A 15020-nucleotide genomic window follows, 5' to 3' on the forward strand; every position below is an offset into this window, starting at 1 on the left:
TGATGACAAAAAAAAAAAAAAAAAGAAAGCTGGAACCAGATTCAGGGGTGCCCAGTGAAAGGACATGATGAAAAGGGCACAAGATAAAATACGGAAAATTCTATTTAAACATAAGAGTTTTTTTTAACCATAAATGATAAACACTGGAAGAGATTGCCCAGGGAGGCTGTGGGGTCTCTATCCTTGGAGATACTCAAAACCCAGCTGGACGTGATCCTGGGCAACCTGCTTTGAGCAGGGAATTGGACTAGATGATCTCCAGAGATGCCTTGCAATCTGAACTGTTCTGTGATTCTGTGAAGTGAAATGATATTTTTAAAGATCCAGGGAATCCTTTTGCCTAATAGATTAGTAACTCAGAACCCGATAAACTGGATTACCTCCTTTGTCCAAAGGAGTTTTAAAGTGTACTCTCCAACTATCATTTATGGTGCTTCCATTCTCTCCTACTGATGTTATTTCACTTTCCTGAATGATTAAATATGTAACTGGGACTGAAACCCAGATGTGCTATTTCCAAAGCAGCTTCTTAACTATTTTGCTATTGGGTAATTTGCGATTGCTCCATTATATGTTGTGCAACGAGGAACACTTTCTATTTGCATACCACACCTAACTGTGCATTAGGTGAGTGAACTTTCAGCTGGGAAGTGGCATAGCTGAGCCCAAGTGTCAGTATGAAGGTTTAATTGCCTGTCCAAAGTGAGCTGTATCTTCATATAGCAAATAATTATGTCATGGGACACTGCTATGGGATTTTGCTGAATGTTTGTAGCTACTGGAAATAATAATGGGAAAAAGCTACCGTGGAGATCAGTAAATACACAGATTCCACCTCTGACTCTGGTATTCTGGAAGTTGCAAGTTGTTATAACCTGGAAGAGTATTTGTGGGAAGCATCATTGTATATGTTCCCTGCTTTTATGTTTTACCCTAAAGGTCTGGTATTGGCCGGTTGCAAGAGGCAGGATACTGAGCAATTTGGACCTTTACTGTGTCACAGTTTCTCTTACACTCTTAAGAGCAGCACTGATAAGAAAGACTGGGAGGTACATTCAAGTGCTTGGGGAAGGTGTAGGCTAAAAGTCCTCCAAGGAGAGATGAGATTCAAATCCTGTCATAACCCTTGCCATTGAGCTCTTGGATAAAATGGAGCACCTGCAGAATATATATTAGGTAATTGAGCTCTATAACTTCATTTCTGTTCATAGCTACCTGGTGAAATGAAACTGAATTTATGAACAGAGTAAGGGGGGGGGGGGGGGAATGAAACCATGCTTTTTTGTTTGGATGTGCATATAGTTTTCATAAAGAAAAAAAAATACATTTAGATGTGTCAGGTCAACTTCTGAATGGCCTTGAATGTGGCTTAGTTTCTCCAGTTTGTCGAATCAAATTCACTCTTTTCTTAAATCACAAAATACTTCTGACAAAAGCATTTTCAAGAACTTCAGATAAAAGCAGAATGATTTGATCAATGTTAAAGTTGCATTTAACTGACCTACACTAGCTGAGAATCTAGTACCTATATTAGCTGGGAATCAAGTTCAACTGTATTCTTGAATTTGCAATGCTGGGAGTGTGCTTAGGTCTGCAATGATACTAATGCTATTGCATGAGTAAGAACAGAACATGAACCTAGTGTTTATGGTTGGGGATATTCGAAGGACTGAAAAAATGATTAAAAAAAAAAATCTGCCAATTTCACCACGGAAGATTACAGCCCAAAATGGGTCCAGACCCTAGTGATGTTACTTGGATTGGAGGGCTTAGCTTTGTGAAGTCTGTTTTTCGACCTGGACCTGAAATTCCTTCATGCTTAAATTGTATGGAAATTTCCTGTTTGTTAAAATGTTCTCACCCCTTTGTAGTCAGCTCACAATGGAAATGTGGTGTGATAGAGGTTCTTTGGGACAGCAAATAGTGAGAAAACATATTTCAGTCATTTTATTAATATCACAAATTATGTTGATCTCAATTCAGAAAAATGTTGCTTTAGGACAGATCAAATGCAAAGAAAATAGCAGAAGAGGGCTTTATTGATGTGGGAAAGGAAAAATCCTATATGGATTGTCTCTTTCTCTCGCTCTCTCTTTTAACTCTTGAAGAGTTTAGAAGAAAGCAAACAGTTTGAAGCAGAAAAAGCCTGTTATAACCAGGATCCCACAGAATGCATACCTTCATGACATTCAGACCACGTCTGATGAATGTCAAGTGGTGCACACTAAAAAACAGAAATGGGCAAAGTCAGCTTTTCTGGTTGGTGAAAAAGTTTGAATGAATTCAGTGACCTGGAAGGGCTTTTATGCTATACATGAGTCAGAACTCTGTGGACTGATGTAGCCCAGACTTCTCTTGCTTGTAAGCAGGATTAACCAGCGAGATGACGATGATTTGAAGCTCTTGGTTGTTCATTTCAGCTCTTGATGTCCCTCTTACCTTGCTCTCTTCTGCTATGAGGTATATGCATAGTAACAGTAAGAACTGGGGATTCATATCTCTTTTGAATCTAGTATTGAAACTTAAAATGGAGTGAATGAAAATGTTGCTTTTGACCAGCCCCAAAGTTTTCAGTAATTATAGATCAGACAGGTGTCTATAAAACCCAGAGATCAGACCGTAAAACCATTTTCGAAATTGCTGAATAGATTACATCTCTCTCAATTACATCAAGTCCCTCAAAGTCAGTGAGTTTCCTGTGAATAACCAGAAAGTAATGCAAATTATAGTCTCACACTCTGATCCTAAATTACATTTAAAATCACTGAAGCCTATTTTTGGTATTTTCTCTGGCACTGGGATGTTCTGTATGAAGGTCCTTTGGTCTAAGGAGAATGGACCATGCATAGCTTCTCTGAAGAAGCTTTTATTTTTACTGCTGTGTTGAGTATACTGCCAAATTGGTAGCTGGATGAAGAGTAAGTCTTCAGAGAAAAATCAGTCTGCTTCAATGAAGCCTGTTCTTACTGTATTTCCTAGTATCCATTAGGAGTTTCTACTAGATCACCCACAAATTGTTGTACTGCCTTTGAATAAGAGTTTGAACTCTTAAGTTCTTGGAACTCTCTGAACTGATGTTTACAGAAGTGTGGCCATGCTGGGTCAGAGCAAAGGTCTCTTCAGTTTAGTATCCTCTCTCTGAGACATTGAGATAGTCACAGTAAAGCAAATGAAAGGAGGTGGGCATGGAATGGCTCTTCCTTTTATGTGCTCTCCAAGAGTGTGGCAACTTCTGCTTTGGGATTTTCTGATCTAGAGGTTGCATCCAGACTACTATATCTCATAGCTGATGAAACAATCATTCATGATTTTTTAATTCTTTCTTGAACCATAGTTCTCGTATGACAATAAACAACATTTAGTGTTTAAAACCCATACAGTGCCTTTCTCATACAATCTCAATCATCTTTAAAATGGAAAAGTCTTACTCTACGTAGCCTCTTAGATGGGACGTTTTTTAGTTTTAGTGACTTTGAGAGCTTTTGGGAAATCAGTCTGATTTGTCGGTCTCTAGGCTACAGAGCTGTTGGTAGTGGTTTTGTCAATCTTGCAAAATTTTTGTTTTGTTCTATTTTATTATTTTTGTTTTATACTAAAGTTTTTTTTTTTTGCTAAAGACAAGTTCATCAAAGGCATGTGAAGAGTATTTTTTCGTATGTGCAGTTACTATGCTATTGCTAAACAGCCTTCTTTTATTTATCTACAGTGATCACCTCTTGTTTCTGCAGTCATCATTTTGAATTAATCAGCATCTGGTTTGTTACTGAAAGGTTCAGAATATTTCCTCTGATTGCCTTCCTGTGAGTATGATTAAAGTATTTACCTCAGATTTCCTTGCTAGAGGAAATCCGATGGTATTTCTGCATTTTTTTTCTTCTGTAAAAGTTTTTCTATATTACTCCCCACCTATCCCCCCCCCCCCCCCTTGTGCTTGCCTGCTGTTTTGGGGGCTGATTCAAAACCAGTGGGCAGGGCTGCAGTCAGACCCTTGACTTTTATTCCCTTGGAGCCATTGTCACCAAAATCTTTCTTCTAAATAGATACTAGTTTTAAAGGATTTCATTTTTAATTTTATCTTCAAATCAAAATCTTTGAATTTTATCATAAGCACTTTGTGGACATTTGGCTGTTCTAGTAGCTATTTTTATTTCTTCATTGGATTTCAGCAAGTTTTCTGCTTGCTATGAGAGCCTTAAATCATATTTACTTGTGTCTTCTGTTCTTTTTAGAGCAAGTGTGGGCTCTGGGGGGGTCTGTGAGAGTCCAAGTAATCATGTGTGCTGACTATTTCCAACACGTGTGACTTAGCCTTTTTTTTTTTTTTCTTAAATGTTCTTTCACTATCAGAGCCAACAAAAAAAGCGAGGGCTCACAAACCTTTTAAAGGAAGTGTTTACAATGTACATAAACTTCACCCCCTCAATATATGGAAATTCCAGACTGGAGACATACAGAAGACTGGCTCTAAGTTTAAGTGATGCCTATGACAGCAGTCTGGTGGGGTCACAAATATTGCACCAGGGTCAAGGCAACTCCCTTAGGTACCTTCATCTTCAGTTAATTCAGGGTACACTTTGCTTCTTATTCTCACTGATGGCTGAACATGCTTTCCATGTGCCTGGCCCTCCTATGTACCTCTGCTCCGTTCTTCCTCTTTTTGGCAAGAGCGGTGTGGAGGAGGAGAGGGACATGGCTACAGACTGAACACTGGTTGCATTTCCTTTCATCTCCAGCAGCCTCCCCCCCATCAGGAATGCTGGGTCTGGGCCCATTTTAGCTGTTTTTGTCATTGTCCTTGGGGAAGCAAATTTAACTATGTACACTTCAGAGAAGGTTTGTGCAAGTGCTGGATGGACTGGTAATTGTTGCAGGCTGTTCTCTGCCGATTGCTGTTTTGGAGTTCTGCATTACTTTTAGCCTTAGAGGAGACATTTAACACTGAAGCCAGAAATTCTGATATTCCAAAATGAGGAATTTTCTGATTCAGAACCAGACTAAACATTCTAAAATTTCCCATGAAATGCCTCTTCCAGTGAGATCACTGAATTTACGTTCCCGCATGCTTCCTTGGGTGGTGCCTTCATAAGGTACCTAAATTCCTTAAAAATTTGACCCAAGGAGAGGGAAGCCATTTTTTCCAAAAATCAATGAGATCAGCAATGCAAGTGTTCTCTACCCCGTTGCTTAGAATAGGATATGCAAAGAGCAGTGACTGCCCTCCAGAGTTTTTCTGACAGCTCAGCAGCTGGAGCTGTACTTGTAGACACATCTGAACATGCACATTGTCATGTTGAAACAATCCACTTCAGTTGCTTGAAACTCAGGCTTGTTCTTCAGTGAGTTTCTGACCTGATGCCGTATTTTGATGCACAAGTTGTGTCTGAAAATGCATTGTCCTTCAGTGACTCATTCATCTGCTCCAAGTGGAGGATACAAGGAGAGCCTCATTTGTCTCATGCTGAAATCCTATTGTACTTACACAGAACTTGTCAAAGTGGTTGAATTTTGTCATGAAGAAAAAGCAAAATCTGATGATAACTTCCACATTTAATCTTCTCCTCCAAAATGTAAATCTGGGCAAATGGGAGGATGGTCTGTATGGGAGATGAATGAAATACCGTAAAAAATGCCAGTAGTTGCCTTTGGAAAAATCATTAAAGCAAATGATGTGGACCAATACAGCCATTTGGAAATGAAAAGACAAGTGTTATCACCATCAAGTTCTGGAAACAAGACACATCTCTTTATCTGAGTATAAAATGCATTAATATAGTTCAGTATTAATGCGACAGTTCTGTAACTCTTCCGTTTATTCTTGAGTACAGCCATATCTGACTTTGGAAAAAAAAATGTGTTGTGCTTGTATAAATTTCTTTCAAAAAGAAGTGATACTGTATAAGGTTAAGGTTCAAAGTCACTGGCTAGTGATGACTGGTTTTTATTTTCTTTGGAAATGTACATTTTGTTAAGGCAAGATACTTTCCATTAGGAAACATTGTGTAAGAAAGGGTTTGGTCATCTTTTCTCTTCAATATTCAGGACTGAAGGCATTTCTGTATAATCTCCAAAGCCTAATTTTTCTGTGGCTTGATTGTGGTGAGTTACACCAAGATGAATGTAGGGTCTTCTTTCTCTCATCTATCATCTGTTGTTTGGAAACGGAGTTGCAGCACCAAACCTTGTCTGAGTTTCCCCATAGTTTCTTGAACTTCAGGCAAACTCTACTTGTAGCTGGGGCATTTTTTGGTATGATGAGAAGCTGCTAGTTTTTGTGTAGCACTGCATTCTTGAAAAGCCATAAAAGCCTACTGTTTGGAGTTTTGTTTAGTTTAATACCAGGGGATCAAGCCTGGAAAGTAATAGTGTCTTTCTTCCTGATGCAATCCACAGTCCCAGGAAAATGTGATGACTGCCTTTCAGTGGCTGCTGAGCCCTGTTTGTGCATATCATTTTCTAGGAAAGTCTTATCGCTTGAAAGAAATTTGCAGCTGAAACAAAACCAGAGCATCATTTAGATGTATAAAGTTATGCTTCATTTGAGGGTGAACCAAAACAAGTAAACCTGCTGTGACTCATCCAAAATTTTGGATGAAGAACATTTTTTATTTTCCAGGAATTACACCACCTAGGAATTGTAAAACTGACGCACTGAGTAGTGGAAGAGAAATCTGCTTCTAATAAATCGTGCCTTGCCAGACAGAGGTTTAAGAACAGAAGAAGAAAAAATCTGAACAAGCACAAGGATCATATGTAGGGGCAGATTCACTGCTGTGCTCGGAGTGAAGGGAGTGGAGTTGATTATCTGCATCTTCCCAGTAGGTAGGGAGCAGATATAGCTCGCTGGAGAGGATGTGGTAGGAGCATGCTGCGCTTTGGCTCTGTTAGCTGGCAAGGAGTCCTTCAGAAAGCAGTGCCAAGCACAGCTTAGGCACAGCAGAAGCTGTATCTTACTGTCTTCTGTGCAATATTAACCTTCTAAGGCAGGAAATGCATGCACTGAGGGAAAGATAGGCTGGGAGCTGGGATTCTTCACTCTTCATTGACAACTGCTCTTTCTTAGCTCAGTTGCAATAAGCTCTTCTGCCACTTAAAAACTACATTACTGATACTGCTGCTTTGAACTTCCTGGGGATATTGTTCACTTGGAGTACTTAGATCTCTCAGATACCCAGGGCCAATTGTTTGGAATCCCAATAATCATACCACCGCACAGCATTATCAAAACAATCAAAAAACCCACTCCAAAACAGTACTTCCCTGTTCTCAGAATGTTGTGAGATCTTTCTTGTATACATTTTGATGATGGTTTTGGATCATGGGAGGAAAGAGGCTTGGTCAAATACTTCTAGGTCATTGGAAAGCAGGAAGTATCTGAAGTCTCGAAGGAATATCTTGTCTGAAGCTAATGTTGTAGACTCAGGTGCTGTGGAGGGTAGCCTCAGAAGTGCACCAGCACTGTCAGATATTTATCTGAACTGAGCTTGAACTCTCCAACGTCTGGAAGTTCCCCTATGTCTGTTTTCCAAGAAGAGCCTGATCTTTGCAGCTCTTTCTCACATGAGTGCTGTGGGTTTGGAGCTGTTAAGTCTTTGGACTGACTCTCACTTCCACTAAAGTCCCTTTACACAGTACAGGCATTCAGGGATCTTAAAATGAGACTAGATGACATGTAATAGCATAAATGAGAAACAGGTCCCTTTAAAAAAAAAGAAAAGAAAGAAAAGTAAAATTGGCCTTCCCTGGATTGAGTGCTGACCTTGAAAAAGCCCTTAAAGTCTCTGCAGGCAGGCTGAAATATTTTTAGGAGAACAGATACCCTAAACTGCAAAAGATTACCTGAGGCAAGTGATTTTATTTTTGTTTTTTTTGAGAAAATTCTTTTCCACTACACTTGGTACCCACATGTCTGTCTTACAGCTCTATTTATTTGTCACAGACCTTCAGAAATGTTGGTGTAACTTTCTCACCCGTCTTCAGGAATTTTAACTTGCTAATTTTAAACATTTTTGTATATTCCTGTTATGTGATACATTAAGGATTTCATTTGTATTTTGAATTTTGGGGATTTTTATGTGGGGCAATGTTTAAATATGTTTTGAGAAGGGAGAAGGCAAGAAAAGCTGTCATCCATCAACTGGTATTAAGTCCAACTTTGAAAGTTCGATACAAACCGAATCTGACTGTTAGCACAGACGTGATACAAATTAGCTGTGACTTTATGATACCAGCTGTTTCTCTGACAGGGTAAAAGGGCACATAACTAGAATAGCATCTTTTGTTGAAAGCAGTGTTTTCCTTTGTTAAATGTGGGAGCCTCAGGCAAAAAATTGTAGTCCGTAGTTATGTGACATGTGCAATCTGCAACGTGTTTGTGGAGCTCGGGGGGCTTTTTCCTGATGTTTTTCAAAGGCAGGGTTATCATAAGTGTTCTATTTTTGCTAGTTTTATCACTTAAAGACAAATCTCTGTCATGTTTTTTCCTTGTGTTAAAACGGAGGATAATCCAAGTGCTATTTTCTTTACAAGCACAAAGAAAACATTGAACAGGAGAACCCAAGAAAAGTCCGCAAAATAAGAAATCACAAATCTCAAAGTAAAATTTAGTTTCATTAATTATTTTTTATTGATTGATTCCCACCAGCTATTTTTTCCTTACCGGGATTTTCATTTATTTTTTAATTCCATAGAAACTAAGCCTACATACAAAACTCTTTAACAAACTAACAGTCAACAGCTAATTATTTGTTAGCATTAACTTAGTATAGCTTACTGAGACGGTGAATTAGTTGTAACACAGATGCAGGGACACCAGAGTCAGCTTCATGCAGTCACGTCTTGGTCTGATCTCACTTCTTCCCTGCTGCATCCAGCGCCTGTGCAGGGTGGGTGCCAGGAGCCTTTAGGATGGAAACACAGAGCTGATGCACCTGAAGAGCTTCGTGTGGAAGCAGCTGGGGGCTTTCCTTGTTACCAGAGTTCATAGAGCTTACTCATAAACTGAAATGGCTCTGAATGAGGACATCTGAGTGACTTTACATCACTGTACATCTGTGTCCCCACTGTGTATCTGTATGACCTTAGCATATCCTCTGACTACCTCAGGCAACATTAAATTGGCTGTAGCATGTATCTAAACTGAAACAATGTGATTTATTAAGCGATTGAATTGATCTCACTTCTGCCACTTTACTAAGAGCCAGTAAAACATTGGTAAGATTTCAAAATTTATTGTTACAGATAACAGACATACTCTATTTGAATCAATCAGGGTTAATCAGGGGTAAGAAGGGAGGTATGACATCAGTATACTAGCGTCTAACTAGAAGTACTAAGAACAACAATATTTAGGCTAGAACTATGAGAAGAAAAATTTAGCAGAATATCTTATGAAGTTTCTTAGGCTAATGGTTACCAGTGCTGGTATTAAACTGAAAAAGTATCTGCAAAGCACAGTGCTGGTTATAGGCACAGTCAAACTGAAAACAAGCAGGAGATGCTGAAGAACATACTTATTGCTAATGCACTGTAACAATCTACAGGAAAAAAGATCGCATGGAAAGCTTGAACCAGTAGCAGTGTAGCAAATGAATGATGTGCTATCAAATGTATGATAGCCGCAGAAGCCATCATCTGTTGCATTTTATATCTATGATGTCAGATCCATCATAGCACCTCTTACAATATCATACGCAGAACATCTCTTATTAATTTCAATCAGAGAAGGGATGCTAGCCTTCAAATCCAAGGATTTAAATTAACCTTTTTATTCTCTGCAAGTACATGTAATGAGAATGGCATTTTTCCTCATTTTGTATTCTAAACTGCTGAGTTCTACTGTTCTGAACTTCAAAAAAGTTGCCATATTCTACTATAAGACAGTCACATTCAGTGATGAATGATGTTGGATCCTTTCTGGGTATTTGGGAGAGAACAGACAATATCTTGTCCTTAGCTGTGCCAGCTGCCTCGTGTCCTCTGAGGGCAGAGGAATTTCAAGAACTAGAGGAGGACTGGGACCACTGGAGAGCACTCTGCATTTACTTGGTAGATAGGAAGGTATTCCTCATGTCAATTTGTAGTTCATCAAAAAGAAAGTCCCTCTAAGTGTCCATTGTTTTGTAGAAGCTAATTGTGCAAAGAGTCACTATATTTCATGCTCTTAGTGCTCCTGGTGGCTCACTGCAACCCTCATATGCCTTCTTCTCATCTTCATTAACTCATAAGGGTCAGAAACTATTTGCTTGTCATGGTTATTTGGTACCATGCTCTGTGACTTGTCTCTTTGGAAGCCTCTGCAGGCAAAAACTCTGTTCTGTGTCAGTAAAAATGGCAAAATTCAGTCCTTGAAAATGAGTAAATGCTAAGGACTTGCTTCTTCCACACACAGGTGAATTAAACATTAGGTTAATCCTTGTATTGTTGTGTTGATAATACAGGTTCTTTTATTTTTTCCTCTTTTCCTTTCCCTTTCCTTTCTACTTTTCTTTAGTTCTACCAAGACCAAAGCAAAGACTTCCTACCCTTCTCATTTAAAAACAAAACAAAAAAACAGACAAATAAAAACATTGCCACAAAACCAATGAAGGATAGGATGCATATCAAAATATTGAGGCTCCCTATTAAAACAGAGCTCACGTTGATGGAGGAAACTGTGTCTATTAGCAACAATCTTGTTCAAAGTATGGAAGCAGGCTCCAGAACCAACCAGCTCTAAACTTGTTTCACTTTTAACACATGGCTTGAGGATGCCAGGATCCCTTTACTTAAATGACTTAATTTTCGAGCAGTATGAATCATACAGCAACTGCACAAGCTCTTGTTAGGCTGTATTGTATATATGTTTGTTCTTTAGACGGTAAGAAGAGAATCCAGAACTGGAGGTGATTTGAGTTACAACTACTTCGTGGGATTCTTTTTTTTAACATTCCTTCTAACAAATGCAGTTTAAATGGGTTTGTTTATATGGCGTGGAATTGGAAAGGCCCAAACTAACCAGGCTTTACACAATGTGGCCTTCTTCCAAATTAATCTAAAATATTTTAATCCCTCTGGAGTTCCTTTATCCTCTGCATCTGTGCTATAGTGGAGACACATTTTTAACATTTCTTTGAGGAAAATTACCTTTCTTTCCCTCCAACTGTATTCAGCAAGGTCAATGGAGCACTGTTATATGCTATTTAAACATCTGAGATTCATCATATAGCTGCACACCAGAAAGAATCATCATAAAAGGTCTAATGAATCCCGACTGCTAGCCAAGCAAGGGAGTCCCCTTACGGATACTGGGTATTAGAAACAAAGAACACATACAAAATACCATTTTTACACTTTAGCTTTATGCAATTAAGAATTAAGCTGCCCCTAAAGAAGAGGGCAAGGGCAATTCGTGACCCCCAAAACAATTTCAGTAAATCAAACTGAGCCAAATTCTGAAGTCAGTGCATGGACTAAGATCATTGCCAGGTAGGAAGGTGAGCACTCACTCTGTGGGACCAGACAGGGCCTGAGCAGGAGCCTAGGCGGGCTTCTTGCTCCTTGGGGGAGGAGATGCTCTGAGTCACAGGCAAGCTCCAAACCTGACTATCTCAGCTTCTGGCTGTGTGCCGATACTTGGTTTTATGGCCTTTTGGTTTTCTAGTTCAGTAGCAAGTTTACAGGACTGAACTCATTTCACAACACAGGAACTGAAATACTGAGAGAAAATTTTATTATTTTTTCTTTCCCTGATCTTTCAAAGGTCTTCTCTGAAATATTGTTATAAGGGGTGTTTTTATTTGAAATACCATTATATAACTTGCACTGCTACAGATTATGCTAGAGCTGGTTTAATACCACGGTTTATTCTAGACTTGTTCTTCCCATGAATACTGCTAGGTCATGAAGTACAGATAGTTTTAACAAAGTTCAAATAAGCATTTGAACCTCCGAAGGAAAATGATATGCTGAAGACCTCAGTTCTGTGAATTTACAGGGTTTTACCACAGATTTTTTTTCTCACCACTAAAGTCCTGTGGGGCCTGCAGAGAAACTGGAACTTCTCTGCCACCCTGCTCCAGGCTTTGTCCTTAACCTGAGTGTGCTCTGCTTTTCCCAGCTACAGCACACATCGTAGTGCTGGTCTCCTGCCCAAAGGGCTGCAGGGTGTGGGTTGTGGGACGACACTCCAGGATAATGATCCGTAAAGATTAGTCACCTCAGGGTGTCCCTGCTTTTGAATGAAGAACTGTACCTACCCCAAACACACTTTTCCTATCTTTTCATATAGTCAGAGGTATTTTGGGCCCATTGCAAGGCATATAGTAATGGAATAAATTCCAAGTGCAGCAGGAGACCACATTGGAGGAAAAACTCTTTAAGTGCCAAGGGCATTTCTTTTACTTTTCTTACTGGGACTGGAAAATATTCCCTAAATAATACATCTGGATGTAGAGGAACAGAGAGGGAAAAGATGAAAAACAATCCTTTAAATTCAGTAGGAGCCTATTTTAATAGCTTGTTTAATCTGCCAGCTGGCACAGTGTTGACTTATTGCTACACATACTTTAAGGAGACCTATGTAGTTCTTGGAACCAAGTTCATATTAAGTTGTAGAAACTTAAATATTAATAAATTGGCGGGAATGCTTTTTGGTGTTTAATAGAAATCAAGAAACTGCTTAGTCATCTCCAAAGATATTTCTGGCTCTCTTTTTTTTTTTTAAGTGCAAATGCCAAAATAATACGGACTTAAAGCAGTAGCATAGATAGTAAAAGCTCAGATCTGCCCTCTCTGGAGCATGTGTACATCCTTCAGACTTTGTAGTCATATGTATTCCCTATGCAACACTTTGGGCAAAGTTTTTCTAATGTTCGTTGTGACACCATTTGGTTTGAAAGAAGTACATTATGAGCTTATGCCGAGGAGTCTTGGCCAGGAGAAGAACTGGTGCCATCTTTGTGTGAATTTTCATTTACAGAGTGTTGCAAGTAATATCATTTAACAGCTGCTTTAGAATATATTATGCTTGTCTTTTATGAGGCTGTAAATGTCCATGCATTTGTTTTTTTACCTTATTTTGTGTGAAGGCATATGGGTGCCTGAAGTGCAGTGTCAGCTATGTAACTAGTATATTTACTCTGTTCCTAAAAAGTTAGGGTACATCAGGAAGCATGTCCCATGTTTTCAATTGCTTTCAGCATTAGAAAAGCAAAGGAGAAAGGATTTAACTGCTGACCAACCTGTCTTATGTTTAGTGAATCCTTTAGCAATATCTGAAGTGACACTTGTCAGTATTTACAAGTTGTAAAGTTTGATTTGGTCCAGATAAGCACTGAAAAATCTGGCCAGTTTGCTCATGTTTATTTATGAATTTCAGATCTGGATTTATTTCCTTTGTTCACCTTAAGGGTACAAGATATTTTCAGGATTTCTATGTGGGGTATGAATTGTAAAAATCCTCTATGTTTTCAAATATCATGATATGGGATTTAGATTGATCATTTTCTGTATTCCTTTTCCACATTGTATTTCTTTTCTCAGACCTCTTTTCTTCTCCTTACCTTGTGTTCTGTTGACTTCATAATGCCTTCTCTGTATCTTGAGTAGGGAGGGTATCCTTGCAGATCGCCACCCTGCTGTGTCATCAGATCTTGTGAGTTGTGAAGCAGCCACAGTGAGGAGGCCTCCGTGCACGTGTGTCAATCATAAGTGCAATTGTGTTTCTGGTTGCATCATTTTGAAGGTGGCGTACAACTTTAAGGCAGAATTTAGCTGATTTTTTTTCTAGGAAGTCCATCGATAAAGATGAGGCTATTGTGTTGTGAAAAATAATTTGCTTAGTAAACAAACATAGTCTGCTTTCCCTATTTGTAGAGCATTTGCAAACAGACTGGAAGTTGTCCTTCCTCTACTTTCAGCCTTGTGTTTTTGGTTTTGGCTAACACTTTGTGTACATACAACCTGGCTTTGTCTCTCAACTGTGAAAAGTGTGCTTCACGTGCTTTCAGTGCTTAGAAATTAGACTGTGACTGGCCTCGTGTACTCTGTCTCTCATTCTGAGCTGGATGGACCTGACATGGCAAGGAGAGAGGTTGGAGGAGCCCCCATGGGGTTTTGGATTCCTAGGGTAAATGTCTTAGGGAAAAGGTAGTAAATAATGCACAATACAGAGATTTTTTTCATTTATTTTTTGAAGGAAAATTAAACAGTTTCATTTCTGGACCACACAGACATTGTCTGAGGCACAGTTCCTAAAAAAAAAATTAAACAACTGTAAAGTTTATTGGCTTGTTACAGGGCTCAAGTGTAACTTTCCTTTGTCACATTCATACAAACTGTGTATGCCTATGTGCTCTCAGCGTTGAGTGTACAGAGTACTGTCAGGGCCTCACCTGTCTTGTTTATTTGAGGCTCTGTTGAAAGTTTTGCTGTTTCCCTGAGAAGGGAAAGTTGCACACAACATTACTGGTGTATCAATGTATTGCTGTCACCATGCTTGCTGGCAACAAGCATTTGTGCTTGGATGTCTAGATAGTCAGATTATTGTCAAGATTATTTCACAGCTTCTTCGTGCAAGTCTTATGAGGGTAACTGGAAATATCCTAATCTTGCTGCGTCAGGTTTTATGCTGGCTCACGCACAGTATGTGTGTATCATCTTGCTTGTCAGTTTTCTGTTGTAACAAAGCCTCACTGCTGTCCTGTCTTCTGCTTGTTGTTGGTGGTATGTCAGTATTTCCCTGCTTTCAGCTAAACCCAGCATGAAGATGGGCCAATGATGTAAATTTCAAATATGGCAAATGGTTTGCTGCACTTCTATTTTGTGGCACCCTGTTTGACTTCTCCTGTCAAAAGACTTTGCAGTTTTTGTTGCCCTACCTCACCTCTTTAAAGCTGTCACTCACCTCATGCCTCGATTCTTAACTAAAAAGACACAGAAATGCTGCTTATTAGAGATAATTTAGTGTAGTCACTTGGAACAATTGGGGTTTCATTTGTTAAGATTACTTTGAAAATTTGAGCTGGAAAAGCCCAATAGAAAGT

The 15020-nt window shown here is 39.1% G+C and overlaps 1 protein-coding gene across 12 annotated transcripts in view; it reads left to right on the plus strand.

Moving 5' to 3' along the window:
• CALD1 (caldesmon 1) overlaps nucleotides 1–15020 on the plus strand; it is a 193841-nt gene that overhangs the window by 72967 nt on the left and 105854 nt on the right. For 8 of the 12 annotated variants that reach the window (XM_080600216.1, XM_080600215.1, XM_080600218.1 and 5 more), the window contains one exon: nucleotides 3707–3800. The exons of the other annotated variants lie outside the window; for them this stretch is intronic. The gene's annotated coding sequence lies outside the window, so the exon portion shown is untranslated. The remainder of the gene's footprint in view (nucleotides 1–3706; nucleotides 3801–15020) is intronic. 12 annotated transcript variants of the gene reach the window in all.

Source organism: Anser brachyrhynchus (genome assembly GCF_964034855.1).
Source record: "Anser brachyrhynchus genome assembly, chromosome: 1".
Taxonomy (NCBI): Eukaryota; Metazoa; Chordata; class Aves; order Anseriformes; family Anatidae; genus Anser; species Anser brachyrhynchus.